This window comes from Octopus bimaculoides, chromosome 10 (genome assembly GCF_001194135.2).
Source record: "Octopus bimaculoides isolate UCB-OBI-ISO-001 chromosome 10, ASM119413v2, whole genome shotgun sequence".
NCBI classification, from domain to species: domain Eukaryota; kingdom Metazoa; phylum Mollusca; class Cephalopoda; order Octopoda; family Octopodidae; genus Octopus; species Octopus bimaculoides.
In genome coordinates, this window is record NC_068990.1 from 57,630,539 (window position 1) to 57,641,951 (window position 11,413).

Below are 11,413 nucleotides of genomic sequence, written 5' to 3' on the forward strand. Positions count from 1 at the left end.
TATATATATATATATATATATATATATATTTATTTATAGATATGTATATCTTTTTATATTATTTCCTTGAAATCCAATTATTTATGCTATTATTTTCAATCCACATATTTCGAAAATGTGCTCATAATTTAACAAGATTTCTATTCTCACAGGTTAATGCAATGCTCTATAGGTATCAATGTCCTTATAGAAATGAAAGTTATAGGTAGGGCATGATACAGCCACAACATTCTAGGGCTTTGCTTAGAGGAATATATAAACGATCTTAAGTCATCTGCAATGATCTAAATAATCAATTTGTTAATTTAGTTCTTTAATATTTCTGGAGTAAAGTTCGTTATTTATCTATTTCAAAAACGTTTCTACTATTATTTCTCTCTTTCTTATCCGTAGATTTGACAGGCAGAAACTAAAAGAAGCCTATCGTACATGTATGTATGCATGTATGTATGTATGTATGTGTGTGTGTGTGTGTGTGTGTGTGTGTGTGTGTGTGTGTGTGTGTGTGTGTGTGTGTGTGTGTGTGTGTGTGTATGTATGTATGTATTTGTGTGTATATTTGTTACCCATCACCGCTTGACAGTTGTTGCGGGTGTACTTACGTTCACGTAACTTAGCGATTGGGCATAACATTCCCATGGAATAAGTACCAAGCTTTAAATGAAATGAGTTATGAGGTCGATTCATTCGACTAAAATTCTTCAAGGCGGTGCCCCAGCTTGACCGCAGTCTAATGAATGAAACCAGTAAAAGAGTAAAAAAATAACAAAAGAACATTGCGATCTAATTTCGAAACTAAGTTTCCCTTACTACAGAATATGTCAGAGGATGCGAGTTTACAATAATATTTGACTGTTAAGGCGTAGTCGAATGTTGTCGGGAGGATCTAATATTTGACTGGTCTCTATACTTTGACGTGCAGAAGGGAGAAAGAGCTAGTTGAAATGATAGATATAAGTGGTGGACTGGTTTGTTGGCACCTATGTGGAGAGAAAGAAAACGATTCTCTGATGAAATGGATAAAATGACTGATCTTGTAAAGTAACGCAATGTGTTCAGGAAAGAGGAGAAAATTGTATTCAGGGAAACATACTTTACTTAATAGTAAAAATTTAACGTTACGGGCATACAATAGACAAATAAATAAGGGCGTTAGTAAGGAAGAAGATTGAATGTTAAATGTATATAAGTTGAGTGCGTAAACGAACAAGCTCATTTCTGAGTAAATATTAGTCTCAAATTTTGGCACAAGGCCAGCAGTTTTTGGGGAGAGATTAAATCGATTAGATCGATACCAGAGGTCAACTGGTACTTACTTTATCGAGCCTGAAAGAATGAAAGTCGCCCTCAGCAGAATTTGAAATCAGAGCATAAAGACGGACAAAATGCCGTTAAACATTTTGCCCAGCGTGCTAACGATTCAGGCAACTCACTGCCTTTTCTTGATTCAAATTTTGGCCCAAGGTCAGTTAGTTTAGGGGAGTGGCTTATTCAATTACTTCGACCCCAGTACTCAACTGGTACTTACTTTATGAACTCCGAAGTATGAAAAGTAAAGTCGACCTCGGTGGAATTTTGTTGCTGTTATTTAGTGGTACTGTTTAGATTTAGGTTATAAAGTTGATGAATAGATAATTTATTTTATAGAATTAAATTCGAGATGATTTTCTTAAGTCAAAATTATTGACTAAAAGCCATCAAAAACAATCTATGATATAAATGATATAAATTAACCAGATATTTTAATAATACTGTTAATGCATAAATGGAGTAAAAGAGTGAAGGGTAAAAACTACCTTCAGTCATGAATGATCATGGGATTGCACCTAGAAAGTTACCCTCTGAGATATAAGTCCGGGCAAGGTTGCTTGTGGAAGACTAACAAGTCGCCTATGAATACCAGCCTCCCCTCTCCACGCCACCGATGTTATCCAAGAGAAAAGCAAAGACCGATACAATTTGGCACCAGGGACGTCGCAACTCACTTCTGCAGCCGTGTGTACTGGAGCAACGTGAAATAAAGTGTGATGCTCAAGAACACAACACACAGGCCGTATTTAATGCGTAAATAAATAGATAAATTTGTGTTTTAAGCAAATAACGGTAATTAACTATTACTATATTATGAATATGAAAACTGCAAGCTTTCAGAATTGATACAGCATCGGAAAAATACATTGTAGTAATTGTTCAGACTCTCTCCGTTCCGGTTCCAAATCCCGTCGAGGTCGACTGTGACTTTCATTGTTTTCGGCTCCGATAAAATTAAGTACTTGCCAAGCACTGTTATTGAGGGTATCTACTAATTTCTCCCCTTAAAATTGCTGCTCTTGCCCCCAAATTAGAAACCATTAAAATGCAACAAATGATTATCAAACCACGGAATCAGGAATAATCCTAAAGGTTTATAAGTTACCTTTTATCTTTTACTTGTTTCAGTCATCAAACTGCAGCCATGCCGGGACATCGCCATGAAGAAATTTTAGGCGAATTAATCGATTTCAGTACTATTTTTAAAGTCTGGTACTTATTCTATCGGTCTCTTTTGTCAGTTGCGGGGACATAAACACACCAAAACCGGTTGTCAAGTGGTGGAGTGGGGTCGGGGTTAAACACTGACACAAAGATACACACACCAATATATGTAATGTGCTGTTCCGTGATGGTAAGATAAACAAAAGTACTCCCCCTGGTGAGAGAAATATTTAATAAACACAATATGCGTTTTTATGTGTTACTAATAGATTCATATGTTGAGAAGATATCTCAAACATATTCGTCAGGCGCAAACCACAGATCATATGTGTGTATATATCTTTATACACTCGTATATATGAAAATATGTTGTCTTATGACTTGTATTACGCATGCGAACCATTGGTAATGAATTATTCTAATTTTTTACCTTTATGATTTACACAGTAAAACTTCCTAATTCTGAGGCTTATAGTACGTGGTTTTAAAATTAATTATTTGCTGCTGACTATGTGAATGCGCCTGCGCACTAGATTTGAATCCACAATGTTATAAGGACGCAGCTCGCACGAGTTATTTCGGTACGTATTAAGCTACATAATTATACATTGTTTTAGTGACCTCACTGATGAACTACGGATGACAAATTAATTTATTTGCTCATTGATAGGGAAACTCGAGTATGGGATTAACTAAAAATAATAATTCTTTTCATTCTAGTGCTTTATCGGTGTGCCTTTAGAATTATTTTTTCGTGGTTTGGGTTTAACTGCCCTTTCTAGCATGTAAGAAGTCTTGCCAAGAGTCTTCTCTTTGTGTATATATCTTTATACACTAATATATATATGTGTGTGTGTAACAGAGTTATTGGTGAGGGATTATCAAGCTTTGCAAAGTACTGTACAAGCTCACTGTTGGCACACCACGCTAACAATATTGTTTATATTAGTAAGGAACTCCAAGGATTCTTATCCCAGAGTTCATCACCATTCTATATCGTAAATCTGGTTGTGCTCCAACCAAACTGATTTTTTTTACACAGAGTGCTACACACAAAAAGTATAAATAAAGACCATTACATATTTTTCCTTTATTGGAGTAAATTTGGCTTACAACTGTTTCCAGTAGTCATTTCTTAGGCGGTTCAATTTTTCTCAACTGATCAATAGACTAATTAAGAAACCTATCAGTAACGAACCTATAATGACTATTGGAATACAGCTGCAAGCCAAATTTACTCCAATAAAGGAAACATATGTCATGACCATTATTTATACCAAGTCTTATATACAACGCGGTTCTTTCAGCTTCCGACTACCAAATGCGCTAATAGGGTTTTGATCGGCTCCAGGCCATAGTAGAAGACATTTGGCAAAAATGCCATGAGGAGAGACTGAATCCGGAACCATGTGGTTAGGAAGCAAGCTTCTCACTCTACAGCCACGCTTGCGCCTACGTTAATGAATTAAATAAATTCTTATTGGAGTAGTGAATAATTATTGAGTTATTAAGTCGCAAATAAATATATGAATTTTTTTTTTTATTCCATTAAAACGGATAAGTTTCATAGATCAATGATTATCGAACGAATATAGACAATTAAATCAAGTATTTTTATGCAATTATTAAGCAATTAAATTTTTCGGTACAAAGATACCAATGAACCAAATCCACTACTTTAATTTATTGTTCAAACCACCCACTCTTCTTGACACTTCACTTACTAGTGACTAACCAACTTGTAGGCCACACCTTCGGCTAACACCTACATCTCCTTATTATAGCATTACCTTATCAGATATGAGCCGTAAAATTTCCCCAATTCTAGCACTCTTTGAGAGCGCTATAATAAACGAAACAAGACTAGTCTTCTAAAGCAGTGTTTCTTGAAAGTGAAGACGCGTGGCTTAGTGATAAGGGAATTCGGATCGTGATCGTATGGTCATGAGTTCGATTCCTGGTGGCGTGTTGTATCCTTGAGCAAGACACTTTATTTCTCGTTGATTTCTCGCTGGCAAAAATGAATTGTACCTGTAATTCAACTGTCCTATTCTGTGTAACGCTGAATTTCCCTGAGAACTACGTTAAGAGTAGATGTGTCTGTGGAGTGTTCAGTCACTTGCACATTAATTTTACGAGCAGGCTGTACCGTTGATCGTATCAACTGGATATTATGACGGGATCTCACTTGACATAAAAGACTTGATTGCTGAATTAAGGATGCCTTAGGGAGACATTATGGAGTGGGCTCATGAAAAAGGGGGTTTCAAATTATCGACATAAGGCTAATAATTTTAAATCTTGTCACAAAGACAGCAATTTCGAGGTGGTGGTGGGGCTTTGTCGATTATATGAACCCTCAGTGCTCACCTGGTATTTATTTTATCAACCTAGAAAGGATGAAAGGCAAAGTCGACCTTGGCGGAATTTGAACTCAGAACGTAAAGACGGACGAAATGCTGCTAAACCTTTTGCCTTCCGTGCTAATGATTCAGCCAGCTCATCGCCTTATATATACATATATGTATAATATTCACGCAGAGATACATGCATACAAAAACATCGGAATAAAATGTATAAATATAATAGTACATATTTGGTTAGATATTTACCTATGCATAAAAACTGAGTAAATAAGATAAATAAGTCATTATCCAATAACTATCGGCCATTAATTGTAAATTAATCAAAATTTAATAATTAATCATTAATAATGAGTTGATAATAAATGTGGCAATGTGGTGAAATAGAGTGTCACTTATCCGTTGGCGAAAGTTTTGGGCGAGTTAAATTACAAATAGGACGTTAGGCAATCCATGAGGAAATTACAGATTATAGGAGAGGATATACTTGGTGTATGAAAGCAAGCATATAAGCAAGTAAACAGGTAAGTGTATATAAATCAAAAAATATGCGTTCATATGCAGAAATAGTGTTGAAGAGAAACACAAACGTGTAACAAATACACATCTAAATATATATACTTTTCATAGAATCATACACTTGCATAACAGTCGAGAGAATTGTGTACTTAGAAATATTCACCTATGGAGAAATACAGGTTGAAACACGTTAATAGACTTACATACATACACGCACTCATACATACACGCACGTGTGTTTATATATACTTGTATATAGGTATATTAAAACAACAGCCAGATTAGACATAGTTCGTGACGCAGCTTTGTAAACTATACACTTTTGAAAATCTAATGTGAATCCAGTAACGTGTATTCCTACATTTTGAACGCAATTAAATTCTAATTAATTCTGATATATTCTCTATACACTTGATTTCTTCTACTCTTCCCCTCGTTTGGCTCAGTAACAATTTATACACACACACACACACACACACACACAAATATATATATATATATATATATATATATATATATATATGCCCCAACATGGCCGCAACCTCAAGGCTGAAAAGCATAAAAGAATATATATAAAAGGAACACTCCGTCGGTTACGACGACGAGGGTCTCAGCTGATACGATCAACGGAACAGCTTCCTCGTGAAATTAACGTGCAAGTGGCTGAGCACTCCACAAACACGTGTACCCTTAAAATTGAAGGACCGCTGCAATAAGTGTGTGAATCTGAGAGGGGAATACGTTGCAGAAAATCATAATTAACTGATCCTCCTGTATTCTCTTTTACTGAAATCCAGGAACTTTTCAGCGCGCCCTGGTATACACACACACGCGCACAGTGTCAAAAGTGACTATTTTGAGAAATAATTGGAATTATGAAAATCCGGTTTAAATTTGAATAACATATTTATTCCAAAGTATATGCTGTAAAGAATTTGTTCTCATTATGATGACGCTCAAAGCGATGAAATGCTTCCCGGAACACACTTTCCAGCATTTGAGGTGTAATGTTTTGAAAAGCTTCAGCAAAAAGATTTCGAAGTTGTAGTGCATCTCTAATTCTATTAGTGTACACCATAAACTCAATGAACCCGTAAACAAAAGAATCAAATGGAGCTAAATCGGGTAAGACATCCTGTATATATAGATGTCTACGCACGCATACACGCACACATTTGATACTATTTGCTTTGCAGAGCAGTACCGTTCTCAGTTGTCGCAAGAATATCTGTCCATTCTGACAGTATCGTTTTGACCTGTGGTTCCAAGCATTATTGATACAAGTGAACATTCTTCTTTTTTTTGATCCACACTATAACACAACTTTTCTTTTCCGAACCCAAACAGCCGCACCAACAGTCTAGGGGCAACAGTAATTACTCTCACGGGGCGGCAATCTTTTTGTTTTACTACTTCCTAGATATTTTTTCTCAGCTGTTAATTTTAGTCTTTCTCGCTTACGTCTCGGCTATTTCTGTCTTTTATCTTTTAGATGAATAAATCAACCCCAGTACTTATTTTTCTATCGGTCTCTTTTTTGTCAAACCGCTACGTAAACAAACCAACGCCGGTTGTCAAGCATTGGTGGGGGAAAACACACACACACACACACACACGGGCTTCTTTCAGTTTCTGTTAATTAAATCTACTCATAAGGTTTTGATCGGCCCGATGCTATTGTAGAAGACACTTGCCCAGGATGCCACGCAGTAGGACTGAACCCGGAACCTTGTGGCTGGAAACCAAATGACTTACTACACAGCCACTTCTGCTTCTCTCTCCGATTTACGAATCACTGCTCTGCTCTTTTTCCTAAGCGCAATGCTTAGTAGGATATTGTAGACCCTACTACGGAACTACAACACCTCATCTTTCCCAGAAGCCCCGTATACTGTCATCATTATATCTCACAACGTTCGCCAGCCCTTTCCTACATAGGGCCCACTTTATCATGAGTACACTCTATGTCTCCCTAAGGCATCGTTAATTAAGCAATCGGGTCTTCTTTGTCAAGTGAGACCCAACCATAATATCTGAGCATTGCCTCGTGTTGCAATGTGGCTTAAGGATGCAACTACTTTCTTCAGCGTCTTCTTAGTCATTTAGCACTTTTCAGAAGTTTGGCTCTCAGCTTTCATTTCTTTACCACTCCAACGAAGCAGCAAATATTCGGATTTATTATTTGTCGAGAGTTTGTTTTTTGCTCTCAGTTTCGGTCTTTCACTCACATTGCATGTATACACACACGTATACACCACATACTCGAACACGCACATATGGTCTGGCTCTCCATCAGTTGCAACCTCAAGGTTTCCAGTTGATATGATCAACCAAACAGCCTACTCGTGAAATTAACGTGCCAGTGGCCGAGCACTCAACAGGCACGTGTAGCTTAAACGTAGTTTCAGTGAGATTCAGTATGACACACAATGTGGCAAGGCTGGCCCTTTGAATTACTGGTACAGCTCATTTTCGACAGCTGATTGGACTGGAGAAACATGAAATAAAGTATCTTGCTCAAGGATACAACGCACCGCCGAGAATCGAATTCACGACCTTACAATCGGGAGCCGAATATCCTAACCACTAAGCTACGTGCCTTCATTGCGTATACACCACACACACACACACACAGACGCTAGCACATATATAAGTGAATGGAAACTCTTTCCTGTCCATGGCGATGAGTGCCTAATTTTTCGATCAACTGAACTAATTGCTTATATAATTAGGATATAAGACGCAGACGTGGCTGTGTAGTAAAACGTTTGGTTCTGGATTCAGTCCCACAGTGTGACACCTTGGGGCAAATGTCTTCAACTATAGCCTCGGTCTGACCAAAGCCCTCTGAGTGGATTTGATAGACGGAAACTGAAAGAATCCCGTTATATGTGTGTATGTATGTGCGGGGGCAGACCCAAAGAGGTGGGGCTGAGGGACACGTTCCCCCCTCAAGAAAAGGAGTACGCTCTTCTAAATAATGTTATTACACCTTTTTCTCATGGAAAAATTCCTGGGACCGCACCTGATGTGTGTGTGTGTGTGTGTGTGTGCGCGTGCGTGTGTCGTTGTGTCTGTGTTTGCTTCCATCCCACCAACCGGTGTTGGTGTAGGCGTTGGTGTGTTTACGTCCCTGCAGCTAGCGGTTCGGTAAACGAGGCCGACAGAATAAGTACAAGGCTTTAAAGGGAAAAAGAAGAAAAGAAAAAAGGAGAAAACGTACTGGGGACGATTCGTTCGACTGGAATTCTTCAAGTATGGCCGCAGTTTAAGGACTGAATTGAGTGAAAGATGAAAGAGACTTAAAGAAATACTACTTAAAACTATTACCATAACTACATGCAAATGCTGAAATATAAACTAACCGCATCTCTTGATATAAATGCGAACATGCAGCCATCAGTATCTGAGTAGACACGCATGGCGGAATACATTTTTAATCGCATAAGCCCAAACATACGGAACACATCTTCATACATACATTACATATATTATTACATACACATTTATGTATGTATGCATATATACGTGTATACACACACACACACACACACACACACACACACACACACATATATATATGCATGTATGTATTGTGTGTATATATATGTATGTATGTATTGTGCGTATATATATGTATGTATGTATGTGTGTATATATATATATATGTATGTGTACATATATATTTGTATGTATGTATGTGTATATATATATTTGTATATAAATATGTGTGTGTGTATATATGTATTTATATGTATGTATCTATTTGTGTGTGTATGTATATATGTATTTACTATGTTCCTGTGTATATAACGTAGTGATTAGTAAAGAATCTTACGAATACCATTTTCTTTTTCTCTCTCTCATGTACATATATGCATGTGTATATGCACACACACACACACACACACAAATATATACACGCATACATAGATTTTTGCATACACGGATATTTGCATATTGTCGTCTGCTTAAGATTACTTCCGTGAATATGTAGACAAACAACTTCATAGCTCAAAAACTATTTCAGAATAAGTATTTAGGTTAATTTAGTTATAAGATTTTATCAATCTCTTGTGGACGTAAACCATCGAAACAGTTTCAATTTTGTTAGCCTTTTCTCATCGTTCCTGATATAATGAGAGCTATTCTGGATCGTCTCAAATGGAACAAAACTATGGAAAGAGGAACAAGACTATACGCTTCATATCTGAGCAATTACTTAAATTGAATCTGTTTGAAAAGCTCAAGTAGATAATAAGAATTTTGGCGAATCTCTTGAAAAATACCAATTCCTCATCATTCTGCATTGTATCTTTAAAGCACGGATTTTCGGGGCAAACTTTTTAGATAATCAAACTGAACAACAATAGTTGAACAACGTCATTTAGATTTGAGACAAAAAGATGCGTAGCTTTTATAGCTAGTGGCACTGTGAAAAAGTTCTAATATGATACAGATATGATTGCATGCGATAGACACATATGTACGTGTAGTCGTGTATCTTTTTCTCCGTTTGGATCAATTTTTGTATTCTGGTAGCGTTTGCTTAAGCGGCGAGATACATTCCGATATAGTTAAGGCTGTCCGTCCGACTAATAGGCGTACAAATGTTGTTTGTTGTCATGCATATATATATATATATATATATATATATATATAATCAGCATAATATACACTCATATGTTGATATATGTACGCACGCACACACAGACACGCGCGCACACACACATAGCATACATGAAACACGTAAATACAAATGGGTATTTGTGTGTGTAAGTATTCACTTATAGACTAATATACGCATAGATGTAGCATGTTATAGCACAGATGTATGCATATGTGTGCGCGTGTGTGTATGTATACATGTGTATGTGGGTGGGTGTAATATATTTAGATATGTGTATGTGAGTACATATATGTGAGTTTATATATGTAAGTATGTATATATATAAGTATGTATATATATATATATGTGTGTGTGTGTGTGTGTGTGTGTGTGTGTGTAAGTATATATATATATGTAAGTATATATATATGTAAGTATATATATGTAAGTATATATATATATATATATATATATATATATATATATATATATATATATATATATATATATATATATACACACACACACGACGGGCTTCTATTAGTTTTCCTCTAGCAAATTCACTCACAAGGCTTTGGTCGGCCCGAGTCTATAGCAGAAGATACTGGCCCAAAGTGCCATGCATTGTGACTGAACCGGAAACCATGTGGTTGGGAAGCAAGCTTCTTACCACACAGCCACGCCTGCACCTATCTTTAACTCTTTTGATACTAACCTGCCCGGAACCACCCCTAATTTTATGATTCAAACTCATAGTTTAAAGTAATCTGAATTAAAACCTTACATCAAAATTTCACGCTAATTTGTCCTAAACTCCAGCTTAATAATGCATTCAGATTTTGGCACACCGTCAGCAATTTTAGGTGAGGAGATAAGTTGATTGTATCGAGCCTAGCGCTCAATTGATATTTATTCTATCGACCCAGAAAATGGTAAAAGACGCAGTCGACCTCGGTGACATATGAACTCAGAACGTTATGCTACACAACAGCTTAAGAGTAACAAAGTATTTTACTGAATTGTTATCATTTCCAAACCTTTGATAAGTGAAACGCCAAAATTTTAAAATGCAGCAAAATTTATGCTTAGCGTGCATTTTATTGCAATGTATACAAATATAGGATGTGATAAAATTGATTTCGTATAACAGTAGTTAAAGTGTATCGACAAGATCATTTACATCATTCAACAAGGTTGTTACATGAAAGAAAGAAACTTGAAAAAATATATAAATTCCCCCCCCCCAAAAAAAAAAAATTGTTCAAATGATAACTTATTGAGGCGTAGGAGTGGCTGTGTGGTAAGTAGTTTGCTTACCAACCACATGGTTCCGGGTTCAGTCCCACTGCGTGGCACCTTGGGCAATTGTCTTCTACTATAGTCTCGGGCCGACCAAAGCCTTTTGAGTGGATTTGGTAGACGGAAACTGAAAGAGGCCTGTCGTATA